Here is a 23,284-nt window from a genome sequence, read left to right on the forward strand (position 1 = left end):
CTACAAGATGGTGCTCCAGAGAAGGGGCAGTAGAAAGTCTTCGTATCTTTACAGGTTGGATGAATGTGTGGTGAATAGCTTCATATTCATCCCTGATAACATATGTACTGTGCAGCTGAAGGCCCAGCACCTTTCAGTCTCCTCATCTATTCAATGGGCATAATTACACCATCCACTAAGCCAGAATTCTTATGAGCAGTTGAGAGATGAGGCTATGAGAGAGCAGATTTTAACTATGAGGAGGAGTGGGTCAGAATCACTGAGGAAACACTGACTTGGAGCCACTGAGCCTGAGCCAATGGAAGTCTTGTCAGAAGCTCAGGGAAGTTGGTCAGGAGTAACTGGACCTATGGGCCCAGCACCTGCTGAGGTTGTCTCTGTAGTGCATTGGCTTAGCCACTGCTGGCACCATCCCCTTCTGTCAGATCTTTTGGGAGCCACTGTTATTGTGACCTTTAGTTTTTGTGACCTTAATGACATGAGTTGTCATCCCAGCAGCGAACAAGTTGGTAGTTGTGTAATATATCCAGTTGTGATACACAGGGTCTGAGAGAGTTTTGAGTATAGGAAATTGTGTATTGTCACCAATTTTTATTCAGTTGTAACTAGTGGCTCTATAGTGTTTCAAAATTCCATTTATATGAACTATAATTTAGTGATGTGAGCATTCTGGTAAGCTCCAATATGTTTGTATAGTGTAATATGTTTCTTTACATATGTTCTTATGTGTAATAGCTAAAACATACAAAGAAAAAAATCAACTGAAATAATCCAAATACCTGATATTATATTTAATTCCTATACTTGTATATACCTATGAAATAGAGTAATATGAGTCTTCCACTGAGAAGTCAAAATAATCTATTTTAAAAGGCAGAGTATTGAAATTTTCCATCCAACCCTTCCAGCCATAAAGGGAAAGCCTGCCTGTCTTGACAGTTTTAATCATTCACAGAAATCCTTGAAATGATCTCACAATATAGACTTAGGTATAGTTCACCACAGCAGCAATTTTCATAGCATTTATAAAAAGTAACACTATTTCATTACACTTAACAAGTGCTTAATCTTTGTTCTTCATCCCCAGGGAAAGCTGTCTCTTTCTTTTCTGATTGATCTCTCCAATACAAGCATTAATTGATGTTTTAATTACAAATAGTCAAAAGCAACTGTAATAGGATGATAGCAGTAAAGGTTAGACATTTTAGAGTGAGATACCAAAAACAAACAATTCCATTAAAAAATGAAGCCCAGTGTCAGAATATAAAAGGTGAAGGTGGGGTTCCAGCACCCACGCTGCATCATTTTGCTCTACCCTGTGTAGGTGGGTCCCAGATTGTCATATACAGTAATGAAAACAAAGAAATATGAAAGCCATCAGAAAAGTCTTTATTCCTGAGAAGTGGGCAAAGTCCTTACCTGCATAACACAAAATCCAGAAGGAAGGATGGAAATAAATGATAGGAGAAACACACACACACACACCACATAAATGTATACACATACACATATTTCGAAACCTAGCGGTTGAACTCAGTGCTTCGGTTCCTTCCATGAGTCTCTGTGCTAAAGGATAGCGTTTGACCACTTAAGACAGAGCGCCACATCTGACATTTCCTGAGTATTTTATATGAGATAAGAGTCTCAGGGACTTTCCGGTCCCGTGGCTTAGAATCGCAATCTTCAGATCTCAGGAGCAAAATTAACGTCATGATGGGTGTTTTTCAGACACATTCGTCCACAGCTGCAAGTTGCATGTATTTTCTGAACACCCACAAATGGGAGAAAGTTGGTTGGGAAAAGAGTGCCGTGCACAGTTATTTTCGATCTTCTTTCTCTTTTTTTTTTTTTTGTTGTTGGTTGTGGGGCTTGAACTCTGGGCCTGGGCACTGTTCCTGAGCTCTTCAGCTCAAGGCCAGTGCTCTACCACTTGAGCCACAGCGCCACTTCCAGCTTTTGCTTATGTGGTGCTGAAGAATTGAACCCAGGGCTTAATGCATGCAAGGCAAGCACTCTACCACTAAGCCACCTTCCCCGCAGCTCAATCTTATGATATGTAGAAGAGTCCATTCAGCAGGCAGGCAGGAAAAGATATTTTAGGACCAAAGGTACTTGCCTTACCTTGATGGGTGTGGCCATTTCTAGACATCATACTATATTACGTTTGAGCTCGCCCAGACATGGGCGAGTTATACATTGCGCAGGTTCACGCTCTGCCCAGCCCAACCACCGCATGTTCCTTACTGGGCACGCCCTTGAGCCAGCCTTGGCGCTTGAAGCTGTGCACAAGGTGGTGAAGCGTGGACTTGGGCCGCATATTCCTTAATTTTGTTCTGAAAGTTCAGGAAAGGCCTCAGAGCAATGCTGACTTCATGTTGAGCAAATGGGACTGACAGTATGTGTGTGTAGGGGGGAGGGAAGGTCAAAGGGCTCCGGTGGGTGTGGCGTGTGGCCCGTGGCCTTGTAGGTGGACGAGCCTCGCTCGAGGTCGCCGTCCTGTCCCTGACAGGTGGCACTGTCGCATGGGCCTTTGTCATGGTGGCGCGGTCTGGACAAAGGGAGGTGGCCGTGGGGGGTGGGCAGAACGAGAGGGGCGGGCAGGAGGGTGAGGTCGGAGGGCCTCCCTGAGTCACGTGGACGTGCTGGGAGCTGGTCAGCACCCCGGGGACCGGGTGGGTGGGGAGGGGACACGGCTCTGTGGGTCAACTTCTGCCGGCTGCCCTGAGCACTCTTGCAAGATGAAGGCAATAGCAGCTATTTAGTGGCTTTGGGCGGAAGGATCTGGTTTTAGTGCCATGGGGTGGTTAGGTGGGGGGAGGGGCAGGAAGGAGTAGAGGGAGAGATGAGCCTTTGGGGTGTCTAGGAGGTGCTCATGGAATCCCGGGGTGCGGGGCGCCTCTGATGGTCACAGGACAGAGGATCTTGAGCGTGGGGGTGGGGCGGGAGCGTGCTGAGGAAAATGCTTGGCCACCTGGGTGCGGGGCTGTGTTCAGCTCCTGGTCAGCGCTGGGGTGGGGCTAGGGTCCCACTGCCTGTGAAGCAACTTCTCCTGTGAGCAGGGATAAAGACGGGCGTCCTGGTCCCAGTGGAAGGATCGAGTTTGGAGGCCACTGCGGAGTAACCTGGCCGCGGTGGGGCGGGTGACCAAGGAGTAAGGGGAAAGAGAAGCCTTGGGCCCTGACAGTCCCCAGACATAAGCACTGGTGTTGGCCACAGGACAGACTGCGGAGTCTTCCCTGACCACCCGCCTGGAGTCAGGACAAGTAATGAGGAAAGTGCCTGTCAATCTTTTTTTAATTGTGAAAATCCCATACAGAGGGTGGGCAAGATAATGAGTACATTTCTTATCAAGCATTGTTACCTCCTCCTTTGTTTCCCTTCCTATCCCTTCCCATGTCCACCCCCCACAGTTGTAAAGTTTGCTTTTCGACATAACGACTGTACATCTCATTGTTGCAATGGGTCCACCTGTGTCCCTATTTAAACGATTTGTTTCTTCCCTTCCCCTCCACAAATTATAGCAACATCAAATAGAAGGAAAGCAGGGGTTATACCGTGGGGGGAGGGACATACAAAGCAACAAAGAAATCTTCTTATAAATATGTTAGAAACAATCGCATGAAAGAAAAAACATTTGAATACTTATCTTGGGGTTCATTTCACCTAACATCAACTTATCTGACCTTTTCTGCTTGTCTCAGACATATACTAGTTATGGCAAATAAGGGAAACCATGGAACCTATGTTTCTTTGGGCTTGGCTTACCTCACTTAATATAATTTTTCCAAGTCTTTCCATTTCCTAACAAGTGGGGCAATGCCATTCTTTCTAATGGAGGCATAGAATTTCATTGTGTATATATACCACATTTTCTTGATCCATTCATCTACTGAGGGGCATCTGGGTTGGTTCCATATCTTAGCTATGGTAAATAATGCTACAATAAACATAGTTGTGCTGGTAGCTTTAGTATGGTCTTGTTTGTGAGCATTTGGGTAAATGCCCAAAAGTGGGATTGCTGGATCATAGGGGAACTCTATGTGTAGTCTTTTGAGGAACCTTCATACTGCTTTCCAAAGTGGTTGAACGAGTTTACACTCCCACCAACAATGCAGTAAGGTTCCCTTCTGTCCACTTCTCCTTCAGCATCTGTTGTTATTAGAGTTCTTGATTATAGCCATTCTAACTGGGGTGAGGTGGTATCTCAATGTTTTGATTTGCATTTCTTTTATGGCTAGAGAGGTTGAGCATTTCTTCATCCTTCTTTCCTCTTCAGAGAAGTTTCTCTTTAAGTCTTTAGCCCACTTATTTATTGGGCAGTTGTTTCATTGAGGATTTGTTGTTGGGTGATTTAATTTTTTGAGTTCCAGGTATATTTTAGATATGAAACCCTTGTCCGTTTTATGCCTAGTGAAGATCTTCTCCCAATCCGTGGGCTTTCTTTCTTTTCTTTTTGGGTGGGGAGGGGGTCTGGTCATAGGGCCTGAACTCTGGGCCTGAGCACTGTCCTTCAGCTCGTCAGCTCAAGGCTAGAGCTCTACCACTTGAGTCACAGCGCTACTTTCGGCTTTTTTTCTTTTTGCTTATGTGGTGCTGAGGAATCGAACCCAGAGCCTCAGGCATGCAAGGCAAGCGCTCTACCACTGAGTCACCTTCCCAGCCCTCTGTGGACTTTCTATTGATCTTGCAAGCTATGTCCTTTGTCATGCAGTAGCTCTGCAATTTTATGCAATCCCATTTGTCTAACCTTTCTTTGATTTGTTGTGTAAACTGTTATAAGTCCAGGCCAGAAGAATAACAGATATTCTGTTTGACTCAACACCTAATACTATACAGGGAGAAATGGAGGACTCTGTTCCATCCAAATAGCCATGTTTGAGGCAATAGGGCCCAGCTGAAAGTCATATAATCCAAGTATTACTGGCTCCAACTTGAATTTTCTTTCTTGTTGCTGATGGAAAGCAAACCAAACCTCTTGATAAAATCAGAAGTCATTATCTGTGAGGGCTACAAAGAAAATATTACAATTGATTACCTGATAAAATCAGATGTTCAAAATCTTTCAGCAACATAAACTTGATGTTAGCCATGGGAAATAAGGGTATTTTGTGCCTAAATCAAGTGTGTTTACCTTATCACCTATGTGTTTTGACTAGAATGTGAACATCTTTACCATTGCTATTTGACATATCATTAGCATACCTCCACCATTTATAAAATTTACAAGTCAGCCTTTTACCACAGGAGTAGCCATGTATTGTTGTGCATGAAGTGCACTTTCCTAATATCAGTGTCATATTTCAGAGTGAAATATGGGTAAGAAAAGGAAATGTAACCAAAGAGGGCAGAAACATCCTGGAGCACCTTACCAACAAACCAGAGCTAAGGCAGTGAGTATCTCAGTACTGAAGGTCTTGGGTCATAGGAATTGATCTTTAAGTGTAAAATTGAATAGATGCCGGTATAAAAGTGCAGAAGTAAAATGCTATTGTATAACATCTGATTCTCATAATCCTGGAGGATGATATTGTTTTAACAGGAATATGTCATATAAGTATATTGTCATGCCTTTATATAAGAGTTAGCACACATGATCTTAGTGAAGATGAAAATACCTGCAAAGTCTTTGTCCTTGTGGCCTACTATTTGGAGTAGCCTGGGAGATTAATTTCCTATTAAATTCCTATATATATGTCTACATATATATGTTTACATATATATAGCCACATAAACATGCTGATGTATGTTTTCAAATTATTTGTAATTAGTTTTATGTGTTATTTTTGTATATTTCATATCTGTGATATATAAAATGCATGTATCCATTATATGCATACATATGTTATATATTACTGATGTGTGTTAATTAGTCTGCATGTGCCCACACTCCTAGGCTCAGCAAGTTCCTGAGGAGAAACCTCAACCATCGGTTAAGGTGTACCATATTAGATACGTGAGACAGAAGAAAGATGGACCATACAAGATTCCAGGTGAATCCTAGGAAGGAATGCTTGGTGGGGAAAAGGGTTGTGCATCCTGCATAGCAACATATAAGGAAGAACATCAAATAACATGTTAGAAATAAGTCTGAACTGTTGCTGGAAGTTGAATGGAGAGTGGAGTTGCCTATCATTTTATTCCAGTTGTTGTCTCATATAAAAAGCATTGTTGGAGCAGTACTGTTTCAATGTACATAATGTAAAGAGTTAAACTTGGTTTCATTAGAATGAAACCTCTATAATTATTTCATTAAAAGTGTACCCCAAATCTATGGAAATTTTAAGCCAACATAGCTTGTAGATGAGAAAAGCCTGGTTGCATATTGATATGAAATCCATTTAATAAATCTGAACATATGGGGCTGGGAAGGTGGCTCAGTGGTAGAGTGCTTGCCTTGCCTGCATGAGGCTGTGTGTTCGATTCCTCAGCACCACATAAGCGGAAAAAGCTGGAAGTGGCAAGTGTGGCTCAAGTGATAGAGCACTAGCCTGGAGCTGAAGAGTTGAGGGACAGCACCCAGGCCCAGAGTTCCGGCCCCACAACTGACCAAAAAAATAAAAATAAAAAATAAATCTGAACTTAGACCTTATATTGTGTCTTAACAAGAAGCAGTAGACTGAAGGAGGCAGATGCATATATCACTCCAAAATTTGTGTTCCTCCCAGCATGTCTATTTAACAGTGTGAGTGAAATGACTTTCTTCACTCAGGGGTTTGTAATATAAAATTGCTGTGCATGGAACATAGTAGACTTGGGTCAATGGAAAAGTAAAAAGATGGAAGACATTTCACTCAGTTTTTGCTTATCATTGCTTCTTTGGCTTCACAATTTTATATAGTGATATTTACTCAAAGCTTGATCTGGAGATTTTGATTTGTTTTATTTCTTCAGTACCGAGAGATTGAACTCGGGGCTTTGTGTTAGCGAGTCAGCTGCTCTGCCACCTGAGTCATGTTTCCTCTTAGCCATTCTAGATTTTGTGATGTTTTTAGTAGCATCTACCTTGCCTCTCAGGACAGCCTGAGTCAGGATTCTTATCTATTTTTCCTATAAAGTTAGGATAACAGGCCCATACCACTCTGTTCAGATTTTCATTGGTTGAGATCCAGTCTCATGAACTTTTTCCTGGAGCTCATTGGGAACTGTGATCATTTCCACTTCAGCCTCCTGGGGAGTTAGGATTCCAGGAATAAATAACTCCAGCAAATATTTTGCCAGGGTTAGTTGTGGTTATACACTTTTAAAGAGGATTTCTTAAGAAAAACTAACTTCAAATTTAAAAATCTAATGGAAATCAGATAATCTAACCATTTCTTCAATGAACAATATTTGTAAGGAAAATAAAGCATGCATAATGCAACCACTATCCTAGAGTATCATTGGCAGCAACATCCATTAATTTCTTTAAATCTCTCTTTTTTATTCTCCCCTTGAAATAATAATTTTTTTGATATTTTACATGCTTTGCCTGTATACTGGATTTCTTCAAGGTAAGTTGGATATGGCACCTTTAGGGCTAAATACAACTTTACTTTTGTATCAAAGAGTTTACATTCATCACTCCATTTCCTATCTGAGACTCAATAGGTTCCAAGATTCTCCATTTAAAATTACACAAAATTAGACATGAATATTCCTAGAATCTTCCTCAGGGTGGAGACTTCAGATGTCACTGATAGTTAATGCTCACACATCACATGGTATATAGCACATGCCAGTGCATTGCAGTTTATTGTTAGGCTGTCCTTTAGGAGACTTATTTTTGCCAGTCTTGTGACTTGAAATCTAGGGCTGGCACTGTCCCTGAGCTTCTTTTGCTCAAGGCTAGCACTCCACCACTCGAGCCACAGTGCCACTTCCAGCTTTTTCTGCATATGTGGTACTGAGGACTTGAACGCAGGGTTCCATGCATGTGAGGCAAACACTCTACTACTAAGCCACATTCCCAGCTCTCAGGCTGTCCTTTAGAACACAGAGATTCTATAACACAGGGAAACGAACATACAATTCTGGCCTCAAATATAGCAACTGTAGCTTTAAAAATACCTCAATAGATACAGCATCTTTACAATAAAACAAAATTTTAAAAAGTACTACAAAAATAAATATCTACATGTTTTAACTTAAAAAATACCTCAAAATTCCTAAAAGAGCAGTAATACACACACACACACACACACACACACACACACACACACACACACACAAAATATTGTACAGAGTTGTTAAGTCACATGAGCAGTGTAATGAGTACATTTCCTATCCAGCATTGTTACCTCCTCTTTTGTTTTTCCCCTACCATCCCTTCCCTCCCCACCCCCCATTTCCTCCCTCCCCCCTGACATCGTAAAGTTCGTTTTCAACATAGTGTCCTGTATGTCTCATCATCACAATAGGTCAACCTGCATCCCCATTTAAGCATTCCGTTATATCCCTCCCCCTCCCCAGATTATGACAATGTGTATACAAGATGCAGAACACCAGAATCAAATACAGTGAAAACAGGGGTTATACCATGGGGGAAGAACATACAAAAGAAACAAAAGAATCACACAGTGCATTATAAGTACATTAAAACAATAGCAAGAAAGAAAAACCACTTGGGTCAGTCCCTGTCTTGGGGTACATTTCACTTAACATAATTATATGATCATATGTACATAGCCTTTGACCTTCTCTGCTTGTCCCAGACGTGTACTAGTCATTGCAAACAAGGGAAACCATGGGACCTACATTTCTTTGGGCCTGGCTTACATCACTTAATATAATTTTTTCCGAGTCTTTCCATTTCCTAACAAATGGGGCAATGCCATTCTTTCTGATGGAGGCATAGAATTCCATTGTACATATATACCACATTTTCTTGATCCATTCATTTACTGAGGGGCATCTGGGTTGGTTCCATATCTTATCTATGGTAAATAATGCTATGATAAACATGTTTGTGCTGGCAGCTTTAGTATGGCATTGTTTGTGATCATTTGGGTAAATGCCCAAAAGTGGGATTGCTCGGTCACAGGGGAGCTCTATGTGTAGTCTTTTGAGGAACCTCCATAGTGCTTTCCAAAGTGGATGAACAAGTTTACACTCCCACCAACAATGCAGTAGGATTTCCCTTCTGTCCACATTCCCTCCAGCATCTGTTGTTACTAGATTTCTTGATTAGAGCCATTCTAACTGGGGTGAAGTAGAATCTCAATGTTTGTTTGATTTGCATTTCTTTTATTGCTAGAGAGGTTGAGCAATTCTTCATGTGTCTATTGGCCATTCTTATTTCCTCTTCAGAGAAGTCTCTCTTCAAGTCTGTAGCCCACTTATTTATTGGGCAGTTGTTTCTTTGAGGATTTGTTGTTGGGGATTTAAAAACAATAATGTGTATATTTTTACTTTTGTCATTGATTAAATTAAATCTCTACTTCAATTTTGAAGAGCAGAAAAAAACCTCAGTTATTTCCTTCAGCTTAATCATTTTTTAATAGTTCTTGGTTTCTTATCTCCGTCTTTTTCCATGTCTCCCATAGTCTTCACCCTATGTATACATATGTGCACTTTTCCTCCTTTGCTCTTAAAGCTGAATATTTCAACTTAAGTTTCGTATACGGCAAGTCTGTGCCACACTCAGTTAGTTAAGCTAACATTGAGAAAATACAGTAATTGAGGATATAATTTCTCTTGGTATTTTCCTACTTTTTTGATAATTTCTGGTGCAGAAATTTTATCTGAACCAGAGGCCAGTTGTGAATGCTGCATTGCATTTACTGGTTATGAACATGTATTCTGGTACAACATGGAACAGATCCTTAGTTTTTCAAAAGCCATGTCGCTTTTGATAACACAGGGTAGTTTCATCAGTACAGTTCTGAGAACCAATCACTAATTTGTCCCTGAGTCTTACTTTTAGTACACTTTCCATTCTCCATGTCTTCTCTACATTGAAAATGTGGTGATAAATATGGTAAGCATAAAAAAATAAAATGGTAGGGGACAACAAAAAATACAAATAAATATTTTGAAGGGGGCTGGGAAGGTGGCTCAGTGGTAGAGCGCTTGCCTTGCATGCATGAGGCCCTGGGTTCGATTCCTCAGCACCATATAAGCAAAAAGAAAAAAGCCGGAAGTGGTACTGTGGCTCAAGTGGTAGAGCGCTAGCCTTGAGCTGAAGAGCTGAGGGACACCGTTCAGGCCCCATGGATGGACCCAAAAAAAAAAAAATTTTGAAAGAAGTCTTGGGATAGAGAGAAGGTATTGATTTTCCAAATGCAATTTGTTTGTTCCTGGCAGAGAATTTGTGATTGGTTCCTCAAGCAATTTTTATTCATGACATTTAATACCACACTAGTGAAAAGGCTTTTAGTTCATGGTCTGGGGTGAGAAATATTTTGTATTTGTGCATCATGCTTTGAGATGTAAAGTAACAAGTGTTTTATTTTTCAGGATTTGTCCTGGTTAAGGATCAGAAGAAGGAACCTACTCCTAAAATGTCTGAGGGTAAGTATGGACAGTGTCCTGATGTGCAGGAAGAGATTTACTGAATCTAGAGGCCTTTTTTGCCAGAGGCAGGCATGAACACCATCATGAAGGGGCATCAGGAGATTTTGACCTGCCACCACATTTTTCTTTTATTCATGTACAGGAATCATTACTACCATTTTTGTATCTAAAGTCACATATCTAGGTTTTTTGTAAGGTAGTCTAGGAAGGAAATGCCAGTCTCTGAATGCTTGTGGTAGTAACAGATTGAGCCAAACTCATGCTAAACTGGTAGAAGTGAAATCCTGTTTATATTTTTGAGTATTTTCAAATAACTACGAACGGGGCTGCTTTTCACAAATACATATTTGTAAACTATGTTAGTTTATATACTTTGATATCTCCCTGATAAAAAATGCTTAAAACTCTCGTGGCCATACAATTTCTCCATCCATTTGGGTTATTTATAAGCATAAGAAGAGTCACTTTTCTTTGGTAAAGCAGAACTGTGGATGAAAATGAGGACCAATCGTTTAAACAATTATCTTGTTTAAAGTAACTACACAGTGCTAAAGTGCCCATCAAAATATACTTTTCTATAGTAGAATTAAAACAGCACTATTGTTTATATATATATATTACTTAATTACAGTTTTCATTTTGCTCTTTTATCTCATATTTAGAATGTCATTTTATGAAAAAATACCAAAATAATTCTTGTTAAAATATTTTCCTAGTTTCCATTAGTTTCATGATTCAATTTCAATGAGTATACTCTATTTACCTATGTACTAAAATTTCTTGTCAAATCAGTGCATTTAAACATTTCTGAGGTAGAAGGTCTGTCTTATATTTTCTTATATATTTTACCAGAATGTTGTGTTTCCAGGTATCTTGAAGGTCTGTGAAAGTCCACCTTTACATTCTGGCCAGGGGTTTGCTGCATGTGAACCTAAAGGTCCACCGTAGGGTTCTGGTTCAGTCCTTGTGGAACTAAAAAAATGTCCATGTTGTTTATGTACCTTTAACATTTTCTCAGAGAAATTGTACTAGGTAACATCCCCAACTGCTCTGTTTTCTTATAAATGAAGGGAAATCAAAGAAGTAATTGACTACAAGTACAACAACAAAGCCCTTCTGCCAGCCATGTCACTGGGAAATTACTTACAATAAAAATTTTCACTGTTTTCTGCACCAAATTCTTTGCATAATGTTTTCCGTTATGCTTTTAATGAAACAATCACAAAATGACAGTTTGTCATCACTGTACATTAATACTGCACACTTTGGGTTGGAGATCAGTCATCAATCAATCACTTTTCTGTGACATTGAGGGCTGCCTATTTGCAGCTCGGATCTGAATTTCTCCTAATACTTGAGGGATCGGAATTCAATGTGGTGAGTAACAAAAGTGGTAGCCGGTACAGGAGTGTGTTCCTAGTGTCCTTGCTCTATTTGTGAAGGGTATAAAATAGAACATGATTCCTTTTCCAATTTGAATTCTAGAAAAGAGCTCTAACCCCATCCGTTCCTCTCCCCCTGGAGGTATTTGAAAATGGGCCAGAACCCACCCTAGGGCTCCTTGGGGCCAGGGGAAAGCAAATGATGTGTGGGGCAGAGAGGCTCCCCACAGCACCTGCCCAAGGGGTTCTCCCAAGTGGAGGGGCTATCCTGGACCCCTCTTTGACCCAATTGAAATCTGCTATGGAGCATTTTGAGGTGAATGGATTATAGCAATGAATAGTAAGGGGAGGAAGGAGGAGGGAAAATTGAAGTGGGCTACTGTAGAAAATTAAATTGGGTGAACTGAAGCTGAGCGCATCCTTGGAAGGGGTTCTATGCAACCTCAATTCCCACTGCCCCCACCAAGTCCATTTGGAACATCAGACTGGAACTCTGGTCAGGTCCTTTGCCATTCCCTCATTCCTGGCATCAACATTACTGGTTCAGTTAATATGGAGCCCAGAGTGACTGGGTAATCAGAGGACCTTGGTCCCTTTAGAGGGGCACAATATGCTTAGCACCCCATCTGCTCCTCTCAGCCTGGCTTCAGTTTTTGTGACTCAGGCCTAATGGTGGGATACAGCACTTGCTCTCCTGAACTCTGCCCTCTTGGATGTCCAAGCTTCCACACACTCAGGATAGGTACAGGAGGGCAGCACCTGCCAGCAGCCTAGTCTGTTTGCACTCCTGCAAAGGTGTGAATATCTTCAGCATGGGGACAGTAGGCAGGTGGGCCAGTGCCCCCAAGTGACAATGGACCAGAAATTCCTCCTGGCTACATGAGGTTGGGAACGTCAGTTTGGGTTTAGATTGTTGGCTTCATAGGTTGAGGTATATGGCTATGCTGCAAGACTCTGAGATTCTAATTTGCTTAAAGGTCCATCTTTTTTTCTTCTTTCCTTTTTCCTTTTACTTCTCAAGTTTGGAGGAGGCTTTTCAGTGTCTGGGTCCTGATGGAGCAGGCAGTAGTAGAGCCCAGATTACTACTATCTCCTTGTCCCAAGTATGAGAAATAAATACAGTCATCACTGCACAAACATATTGATACAAGGACAACACTGTTGAATGTCTTTGTACTGTATATTGGTAAGAACCAGGTCCTGCCTGCCCTTCCTTAGTTGGAGGTGTAGGGGAACAGACCCAATGGAGTAAACTGAGTTGTATAAAAGTCCCTATATTTGCCTTCAGTGAGACTTTCAAACCAACCCAACCCCCAAGGTTCAGGTGCAGACCAGCAGAAGAAGCTCTCCTTCCCCTTGGGGCCAAAGCCCAGACTTTGGTCCTGTGGCCAGAGATGACAGCCATCCAGTGTGTAACAGCTGGCAAGACTAAGGTCCAGCCAGCAAGCCTGAGGCCTGTGTAGCATAGACCCAAGCTGTTATGTGCCATCTGGGCTTGGAGAGGCCTTCCGAGTGGTGATGAGGGCCCTGGTGAGTCCAGGGAGGCTTCCCAGCCCTATGTCTGCCCATGGCTGTGGCAGAGCTGACCCAGGTCAAGCAGCAGAAGCTGAGGATTCTCTGGGATTTGCCTTACAGCTGCTGAGATCTGAAACTGTAAAAGTATATGTAAAAAAATTAGATAAATATCTTAGAATTGTTTTGTTTCTGAGCCCACTGTGGTTCCATACTCATTTAAAACTTACTTTGTTTTAAAAATAGTTTTTGAGAGTTTAAGTATTAGCTTCCCCCCACCCTGTTTTTTTAAAGGCATTTCTAAGTGACATCTGTTATTTTGTTTGCTGTTTCACTGAAACATTCAGGAATTAAATGACTAAAGCAGAAAACTGTAAGCTGCCTTTACCTCCCACAGACTAATTTCTTTGTGAGACTTCTAACTTTCAAACACATGCATGAACACCCCCCCCCCACATACATACATACATTTTGCAAGCACATACTGACATGGAATCAAAGGAAAAGCAAACAAAACCAAGTGTTGTATTAATCCCACCACATTCCACTACTGGTATCATCTTAAATAGGGAACTAGCTGGGCACTGCTGGCTTATGCTTCTAATCCTAGCTACTGAAGAGGCTGATATCTGAGGGTCATGGGTCAAAGCTAGCCCAGGTAGGAAAGTCCCTGAGAATCTTTTCTCCAATTAATCACCAGAAAACTGGAAGCAGTGCTGTCGCTCAAGTGGTAGAGTGCCAGGCTTGAGCAAAAGAACTCAGGCCAAGTGCCCAGGCCCCAATTTTAGCCCTATGAGTGACAAAAAATTCAGAAACATGGGTTGTGTTTTCTTTTAAAGATACAGAAAAGGCTTAATACAGTACTGAGTGGGTATAATACCATGTAACACAGATACTGAGAGAGGGAGCTCTGCTCCCAAGCTCCCTCAGTGTTTGTTTTTTAGAGGAATCATCTATTTTCCAGTCACTTCACAGATGCAGCTGCCCATTGTGGTGGAGGCCACAGGTGCCACTTGTGTTTTAGTCCTGATGGACAGGGTTGTAGCTCCGTGTTTCCTCAGTTTCTCAACTTGATGGAACTGAGATTAAGGTCAAGGCATCCATCTCCTCTATCTGATAGGGCTTAGGGCCAGGGGTGCCTCATGGAAGGATCCACTAAGAACTCTTCTTTGACATTACTCCCTAATTCTCAGAAAACACCCCTCAGCAACCAAGTCCCTAAACTTGGCTCTGTTTTCACTTGAAGTGTCTCTGAAGGGGTGGGATTGGGGATAAATTTGTAATTGTTTGGTCTGAACTTAAAATTGAAAGAAAACAAGGGGAAAAGTATAAAACAAACTGAAGATAAAAGGTTGCTGGCTTAGTCCTGTGGCTCAGCTGGCCAAGGGAATGGAAGCAAGCATGACAACCTTGATCTGGCCTAGTTTCTGACTAGGACCCTTGCAAATATCTAACAAACCTATGGTATGGACACAGAGAAGGCTGAGCCTGTGGGCATGACCAACCCTCACTAGGGCAGCCAGGAGTGTTTTAAGATTCTTTTCCATTCCCTATTGGCTCCTGCCCAGTCCACATGACCCAGGAGGAGCTTTAGCTCTCTCCAACTCCAAGTAAAGATAGGATGATGGGGGAGGCTCTCTTCCACACTTCAGTGCAGCCCTGGAAGTAGATGTTAAGAGCTGGTCTCTCCTTGTGGATCCTGTTACTTGAGTGCCCAGAATCTACCTTACACTCAAGCATAGTGAGTAGCACTTAACAACTTGGGGCCCAGACATCTGAATCCCAACATGACTGGGCTGATCTGAGCCCAGCTTCTTCCCCCAGATAAAAAAGCAACCAGTTCTCCCTCAGCTTCCTGTCACCACCATACCATTACTGTTGTTATGAATTCAAGAGTTAGCAAGTGGTCAGAAGTCTCTCCTTTTTCAGTGAGGAAGGAAAGGGAAGCATCTGTGCACAGGCATTGGGCCTCTTTGACTATCTCCGTGCCAGACAGCAATGTCACCCTGGCTAAAGAAGGGAGGGAGCTGCCCCCAAGGATCTGCTTCTTGGAGCCAGGATCATGCACAGACTCAAGCACACAGTCATGGTCCCTGCTGAGTGGGGATCTCACTAGCATGAAGGAGATTCGCTCTTCCCCCTTCTCTAGCCCAGCCTGAAGGAAAGGGACCAAGTCTCAGAGAGACCCAAGTGATGTTTTTGTACCTGTTCCTTGCAGCCTCCCCCCCCACCAGGGTTGGAGTGAGGTGTAAGACAAGGAGGTGGAATGGTCACCACCAGCACCACACATGGGGCTGGGCCTGCAGGCTTCTCTCCCTTGGTTCACACTGTTCATTAAATGTCTGGGCGTGGGCTATCTGTGGCAAAGGAGCTGTTGGGATATGCCCATTGGACCTGCGGCTCACCCCCATGACTACCTGCTTCCCCTTTGCTAGGTTCCCATAATCAAGTCTACAGAGGGTATCCCCAGATCCTGGCTTCTCCTTTGCTGGGCTCCTACGTGGCAGGTCTGCAGAGGGCACCCTCTGAGGGTCTTTGTCTTCTAGGAGGAGATGTGTGCAGGTGTCTGATGAAGTTCAATTGCTGGGTGAACTTGCCCCCCACAGAGCTGGCACCCATAGGGATTGTTGCCTGAATGCAATCACACATGCACTTGGTGAGGTGGTGCTGGCGGCCGAAAGCATGCCACACTCATCACTGTATAAAAGCTTCAAGCCCAAGTGGCTCTGCATGGGGCATGTCAGAATGCCACACTGGGTGCACATCTTGTTGTTGATATTGCAGAGGAAGGGCCTCATGAGCCAGAGTGTCTTCTCCTGCTGCCTCAGGGTGGCCAGGTCCTTGTAGCCTTCTCACAGACTGAGAACTTAAATGACTGGGTGTCTGCTGCATAGGCTGTGTGAGGCATTAAGATCCTCAGCCTCCTCCTCAGCAGCCCCTGCTGCCAGTCTCACGTGCCCCCTCCTCCTTGATGAACAGCTCCTCCTTTGTGTGCATCTCCATATGAGCAGTGAGCTGCTCACAGGCAGGAAAGCCCTTGGCACAGAGCAAGCACACATACAGATTGTCTCCATATGACACCGTCTCATAGTCCTGCCAGTGTGGCCACTGCCACCCTCACTCCAGCTCTGCCCACTGTCCTGACTCCCCTCCGTATTCTCCTGCCCTCCTTGCAGGGGTGTGGGGGTTTTCAATAAGGCTCAATGGGGCTACCATCACTAACACTATGGTCAGAATGCATTGGGATCCGTGTCCCCTTCACTCTCTTCACCTGGGCAGGAGCTGTTGATTCCTATTTTTCTCTGCTCAAAGAGCAGGAGGCAGAAACAAGCTCCTTGCTTTGTTCCTTCTTTCAAGAGGCTCTTCAGAGGCTGTCCACCTCAAGCAGGCTCAAGCTGTTGTCTTCAGTATTTTCCAGATCCATGGACTGAATAGGGGTGCCCCCAGCTAGGCCTAAGTGGTACTGTTGGGAACAGGTGGGATGGAGACCGACAGGGGTAAATTGTGTGAGCTTTTATTCAGCTGGGCTCTGTCATCAGTGGTCGGGGGCTGCTCTTTTTGGACAGGTCTAGGTCCAGCTACTGTTCATAGCCCCTGCTACTTCCATTGGTTCTAATGCCACAACTGCTGTGTGTGTACCCTTGGGCAGAGCTACCCAGAAAAAGCTCATCACCTATCTTTGGGGTTGAGGAATCCTGGGAATAATGGTGCCCCTTATGTCCATCCAAGAGCTATAGATACTAAGCCTCGTTACCAGTGGCTTTGGACAATCTTTGGCTGCAAGATGGACAAACCATACTAGCAGCCCCTATTTGTCCATGGCCAAAGCACTGTCTGGTTCTCTGGAGTATGGTATGGTGGAGGGCTGTGAATGCAGGCAGCTGGCAGTAGCTGGTAGCAGTAAGGACAGTGCTGAAGTTGGGACACTACGCCCAAGCTTACCTGTGTACATGAAACCCAGGATTTTCTGGAACACCATGGAGTTAACCATGTTCATATCTAGGCTGATGAGGATGTGTTGCAGGAGCCAGGACTTGAAGTAGATGCTGCTAGCAACCAGGACATTCTTTTATATTTTACTGTTATTGAAAAGGTGCTATACAGAGGAGTTACAGTTACAAAAGTCAGGTAGTAAGTATTTTTCTTTTAAAATAGTGTCACCTATTCCCTCATTTCCTCCCAGTTTTTCCTTCTGACTTAACCACACAAGTTCTATACTTCATTTTCTACATAATGTAGTGTCTGGTGAGTATCACTGCTGCATTTGTTCACCCTTTATCCCTCTATTTCTTTCTTTTTTGGAGGGGTCCGGTCGTGGGGCCTGAACTCTGGGCTTGGGCGCTGTCCCTCAGCTCTTCAGCTTAAGGCTAGCGCTCTACCACTTGAGCCAAGCGCCACTTCCGGCTTTTTTCTTTTTGCTTATGTGGTGCTGAGAAATCGAACCCAGGGCCTCATGCACGCAAGGCAAGCACTCTACCACTGAGCCACCTTCCCAGCCCTTTGTCCCTCTATTTCTGTGCTGCTTTAAACCTCCCCCAAACTGATAAACTTACATACAGGAGAAAAGTTATAGAAAACAAAAATAGCGACAAAGGAGAAAAAAAAGAGAAAAGCAAAATCAGAACAACTTCTTCCATCAATTTCTTGGTATTCATTTTGATAAACATTGTTTTATATGATCATATGCACAAAGGTATTGAGCTTTTGTGATTTTCTCCTAAAAATATCCTCCATTGTTTTCATTGTGTGAATGTCTAGAGTCCTGTATACTTTATCATGACCAAGTCTATATTTTGTCTTTTACCAATCACTTATATACTTGTAGGCACATTCTAGATACAACAAATGAGAGAAACCATGCAATCTATGTTTCTTTGGGTCAGCCCTACTTTGCTTAATACAATTTTTACAAGTCATTCTATTTTCTTATAAATGGTGGTTTAATGCAGTCCCATTGTGATCCTCTGATAATAATATCCTAAACCCATTCTAGTTTTTACAAATTAGGGAAATTATGAAGCTTATGTTTCTTTGGGTCTGGCTTATTTCACTTATTATGATTTTTTTAAGGTCTTTCCATTTCCTTACAATGGGCAATGTCTTTCTTTCTGATGGAAGCATAGAATTCCATTGTGCATATACACCACATTTTCTTGATCCATTCATCTACTGAGGGGCATCTGGATTGATTCCATATGTTAGCTATGGTAAATAATGCTTCCATGAACTTGATTATGCTGGTTGGTTTGGTGTTGTCTTATTTGTGGTCATTTGGGTAAATGTCCAGGGAGTGGGATTGCTGGGTCATAATGGAGCTCTAGGTTTAGTCTTTAGCTAAACCTCCATACTTCTTTGTAGATTTGTTGAACAGTTTACTTTCCTACCAACCGTGTAGTAGCATTCTCTTTTGGCCACATCCCCCTAGCATCACTTATTAGTTTTCTTGATAATGGCCATTCTAACTGGAATGAGGTAGAATTTCCATGTTGTTTTGATTTACATTTCTGTTGTGGCCAGAGATGTTGAACATCTCGTCATGTCTATAGACCATTCTTATTTCTTCTTCAGAGAAGTCTCTCTTTAAGCCTTTAGCCCACTTATTAATGGGGTTGTTTTTTCTTTGGGGATTTGTTTTTGAGGGATTTAAATTTTTGAGCTTTAGTTGTACTTTGGATATAAGGCTCATGTCTGATTTATTGCTAGCAAACATCTTTTCCCAGTCTGTTGGTTTTCTATTTATCCTCCTAGCTATGTCCTTTGCCATGAAGAAACCCTTCAGATTAATGTAGTCTCATTTATCCAACCATTCTTTGATTTGTTGTGTTTCTGGATCTTTCCTTAGGAAGTTACTACCTGTGCCAAGGAACCCTAGTATTGCTCCTATCCCTTCCTGTAATATTTTCACTTTATCTGGCCTTCCACTAAGGACTTTGATCCATTTGGAATTGATTCGGATGCAGGGTGATATGTAAGAATATTAACGTCTATTTTCTGTACATAACTGATTCTAACAGCACCACTTCTTTTCTCTTCTTTTCTTTTCTTTTTTCTTTTCTTTGCTTTTGTCAGTCACAGGGTTTGAACTCTGGGCCTGGGCACCGTCCCTGTACTCTTCAGCTCAAGGCAAGCACTCTACCTCTTGAGCCACAGCACCACTTCCAGTTTTCTAGTAGTTTATTGGAGATCAGAGTCTCAGGGACTTTTCTGCCCAGGCTGACTTTGAACTGTGATCCTCAGGCCTCAGCCTCCTACGTAGCTAGAATTACAGGTGTGAGCCACCAGTGCCCAGCTAACAGCATCTTTTCTTGAAGAAGCTTTTTATCTTCCATCCTGTGTTTCTGGTTCCCTTATCAAAGATTATGTGGCTGTAGGTCTCTGGGTTCATTTATGTGTCTTTAGTTCTGTTCCATTGTTCCTCAGGGATATTTGTGTGCCAGTACCAAGCTGTTTTTATAACTACGGCTTTGTATTAGAGTTTGAACTTTGGTATTGATATTCCTCCAACACTTCTTCCTGCTAAGGATTTTTTTTTTGTTGGTCATGGGGCTTGAACTCTGAGCCTTGGCAGTGTCCCTCAGCTCTTCAGCTCAAGGCTTGAATCACAGTACCACTTCTGGTTTTCTAGTGGAAAATGCCTGTGCTGGTATTGTACCAGAATCCTCAGATCTCAGCATCCTGAGTAGCTAGGATTACAGATATGTGCCACTGGCACCTCGCTTAAGGACTGATTTTGCTACTTGGGATCTTTCATTATTGTATATGAATTTTTTGATTGCTTCCTCTATTTCATTAAATAATGATGTTGGGACATTGATGGATATTTCATTGAATTTGTAAATGGCTTTTGGCAATATTGCCATTTTCATTATGTTAATCCTCCCAATCCCAGATCATGGGAGGTGTTTCTTCTTCCTTAAGTCTTCTTTAATTTTCTTTTTCAGATTTTTAAAATTTTGTTTCTTTAGAAAATCTAGAGTATGTTCTATTCCAGAGATCCTAACTTCTGTGTCATCGAATCTGTTGTCAAGACTCTCCATTTTTATTTTCCTGCCTTCAAACTGGTCATTTTTGATTTCTTCAATTTATTTATTAAAGCTTTATTTTAGGTCATGTATGGAAGATTTGTGTTTCAGTGTCTTCTCTCATATCCTTTTGCTAAGTGACTATGTTGTCTTTGGATTCCCTTTCCTTCTCTTGGAATTCATTCAGCTTTCTGTTTGTGGATTCCATGAATTCCTCTATTAATCTTTAAATAGCCTCATCATGCTCATGCATAGCCACGTGCAGGCTTTCAATCTTCTCATTCAACTTATTTACCAGCAGTGTTTTTAAAACATTTTGAGAACTATTCTCAAGTCTTTCATTGACTGCTCTATTGCCTTTTTATTTTGAGTGGAAGTTGAGGTTCCTTTACTTGCCATTTTCTTTGTGTTTCTACAGCTCGTTCTGCCCATTTGAAAACAAAAGCAAATCCAATACCACAGCAGAACACAATTTTAAGACAAACCAACCCAGAGCCCTGTAATTGCACAGACATTAGAGGTTCAAAATAATAATTAAGTATTCCCTTATCTAACTCTCCTTTTCTTTGTTTTGGGAAGGGTATTGTGGTTCAGGAGTAGAGATTATATATAGTTGTTGCCAGTGAGAAAAATCCGTTGTGAGCAATAAAACAATCCGAACCAAAAGAATGATAGGATGAGCCACTTAAGCACAGTCAAAATGAAAACTAATACAGTCTAACTCACAAACATTTAGCCTATAAATACATGAAGAAATGCTTCACATCCCTAGTCACAAAGTGAATACTAACCACAATTCTACCCAGATTCTGACTATCCCTGTTTGTTTATTTAGTTTGTTTATTTGTTTTGGTGCCAGTTCTGGGGCTTGAACACTGTCTCTGAGCTTCTGTTTCCAAGGGTAGAGCTCTACTACTTGAGCCACATATCCACATTTGGCTCTTTGGTGATTAAGTAGAAATAAGACTCTCATGGACTTTCTTATTCAGGCTGGCTGTGAAGCTTTGATCTTCAGATCTCAGATACCTTACTAACTAAGATTAGGATTACACCTTGCCTCATATCATTTCTATAATGCCAGATTTCCAGGATTAAGTGACCATTACTACAGAGTGAAGGAAGTGGGGGACAGGATGGACCTGCAGGCTACCAGTCTTTTACTTGAGCCAAAGCTCCATTTCTAGTTTTTTCTGGTTAACTGAATATACATATTTCATGGAGATTTCTGCATAGTAGCTTTGAACCAGGAACCTCACCTCTGAGTTTCCTGAGTATAAAGAATGACAGGGGTGAAACATCAACCACCATATCTGTAGTGGGTTTTCTTGAGACAGGCATCTACCACTTGAGCCATACTTCCACTTTCAGCTTTTTGCTACCTAATTAGAGATGTGCCTCAATGATCTGTCAGCCAAGCTACAGTTATAGGACTGAGCCATTGGTGCAAGTATCATAATCCTGTTCAAGAGGAAAACTCTTAAGGACCCTAAGTGTTCAATGAAGAATGAAGATACCTGGTTGTTGGCTCAGACACCTGGAGACAGCTGCATCAGATCACCAAGTTCCTTAGTGGTAAGAAGCCACTAGGCCTTTCTCATAAAGGTGGAAAGATCAGTATTGAATAGGTGTTGAAAGATCAGTGCTTAGACAGAGGGCAGAGCACTGCTGATCCCACATGAGACAGTATAGCTGGCTTCTATCCAAGGAAAACAGGACTCCTTGGCTTGGATCTGGCAGGACAACTTCTTTCAAGCAGATCAACTTCTGGGTCTCCATCCTATATCACAGTCACTCAGCATCCTAAGAAGGCCATCTTCATTGAGGAATGGAGATAGTCAGCTGTTTCCCTCCCCTCATTTTTCCTGTAGGCCTAATAATCAGGAGGAACAGATCTTGATGCATAACTTGCTAAGTTGGTATTCCCACACTGTCCTTTGGGAATTTTCATTCACTGATGCCAACTCCCTTGTTTTCTTCTCCCTCCACCTATTATGAATTTATAAAAGTATCTGGAAAATATTAGTTGATTTTTTAAAAGAATTATACTACAAAATAAAGTGCTATCCCACTTTTTTCTAAATCTGATAGTCTAGCACAAAGAAATCCCACAGTTTGCACTCTAAATTGGTATCATATCCTCCAATAACAATCACAGGCAGTAGATTTGTTATGATCTTCCTGCTCTCTAGCAGGCCACCTAAACACTCACCCAACATTTTTTTTTTAGCAATACCAGTTCCAGTTGGACAGAAATTTAAAACAAAAATTTCAACAACTTAATTAATATAAAATCAGAAACGATGATACCGGTTCTGTCAGTACAATGAAATAAAAGGAAAGCATGGTAAGAAACACTGTGCAGCCCGAACCTGGGTTCTTGCGAAGTGGTAGAGCTGATCTTGGGGAGCAATGGGGCCCTGGGCACACCAACTATCTGCCCCACAAACCTGACCACACAATCGTCCCCCATACCACTCTTACCTGCAATACCGTCCACGGGAGCCACCTAACCATCCACGTTGCTCTCATCGGCTGCACCAACTGACCCTTTTACTGCATTGTTGCTGCTCTCAGAGAGCAAATGTCTCTGAAATGGCTGTTTCGTGGAGCAGTTGGGTTCCTATGACCTGCTGCCCAACAGCCATGGAGAAAAGCTCATTGCCCCAGCCTGGTCAGGATCCAGCACTGGATTGGTTGTGGAGCTCACTTCTCTATACCTATGGAAAAACTTCTAGGTCTTTCTGGTTTTTTCCCTCTGCCTCCTATGATGGTTACAAATGCTGAGAGACTGCGAAGGAAATGAGCACATGAAGTTTTCTTAGATTCTCAGAAAACAGAGCTGAGGCTCCAGAAACAAAACAAACTGACTTCAGTTTA

At 42.2% G+C, this 23,284-nt stretch overlaps 2 pseudogenes; both read right to left on the reverse strand.

Annotated features, from left to right (window-relative positions):
* Positions 1–15,881: 15,881 nt before the first annotated feature.
* On the reverse strand, positions 15,882–16,575 carry LOC122112023 (annotated as a pseudogene).
* A 174-nt stretch (positions 16,576–16,749) lies between these two features.
* Positions 16,750–22,936, reverse strand: LOC122112025 (annotated as a pseudogene).
* Between the last annotated feature and the right edge of the window lie 348 nt (positions 22,937–23,284).

This window comes from Dipodomys spectabilis, unplaced genomic scaffold (genome assembly GCF_019054845.1).
Source record: "Dipodomys spectabilis isolate Male_0828 unplaced genomic scaffold, ASM1905484v1 ptg000091l, whole genome shotgun sequence".
Taxonomy (NCBI): Eukaryota; Metazoa; Chordata; class Mammalia; order Rodentia; family Heteromyidae; genus Dipodomys; species Dipodomys spectabilis.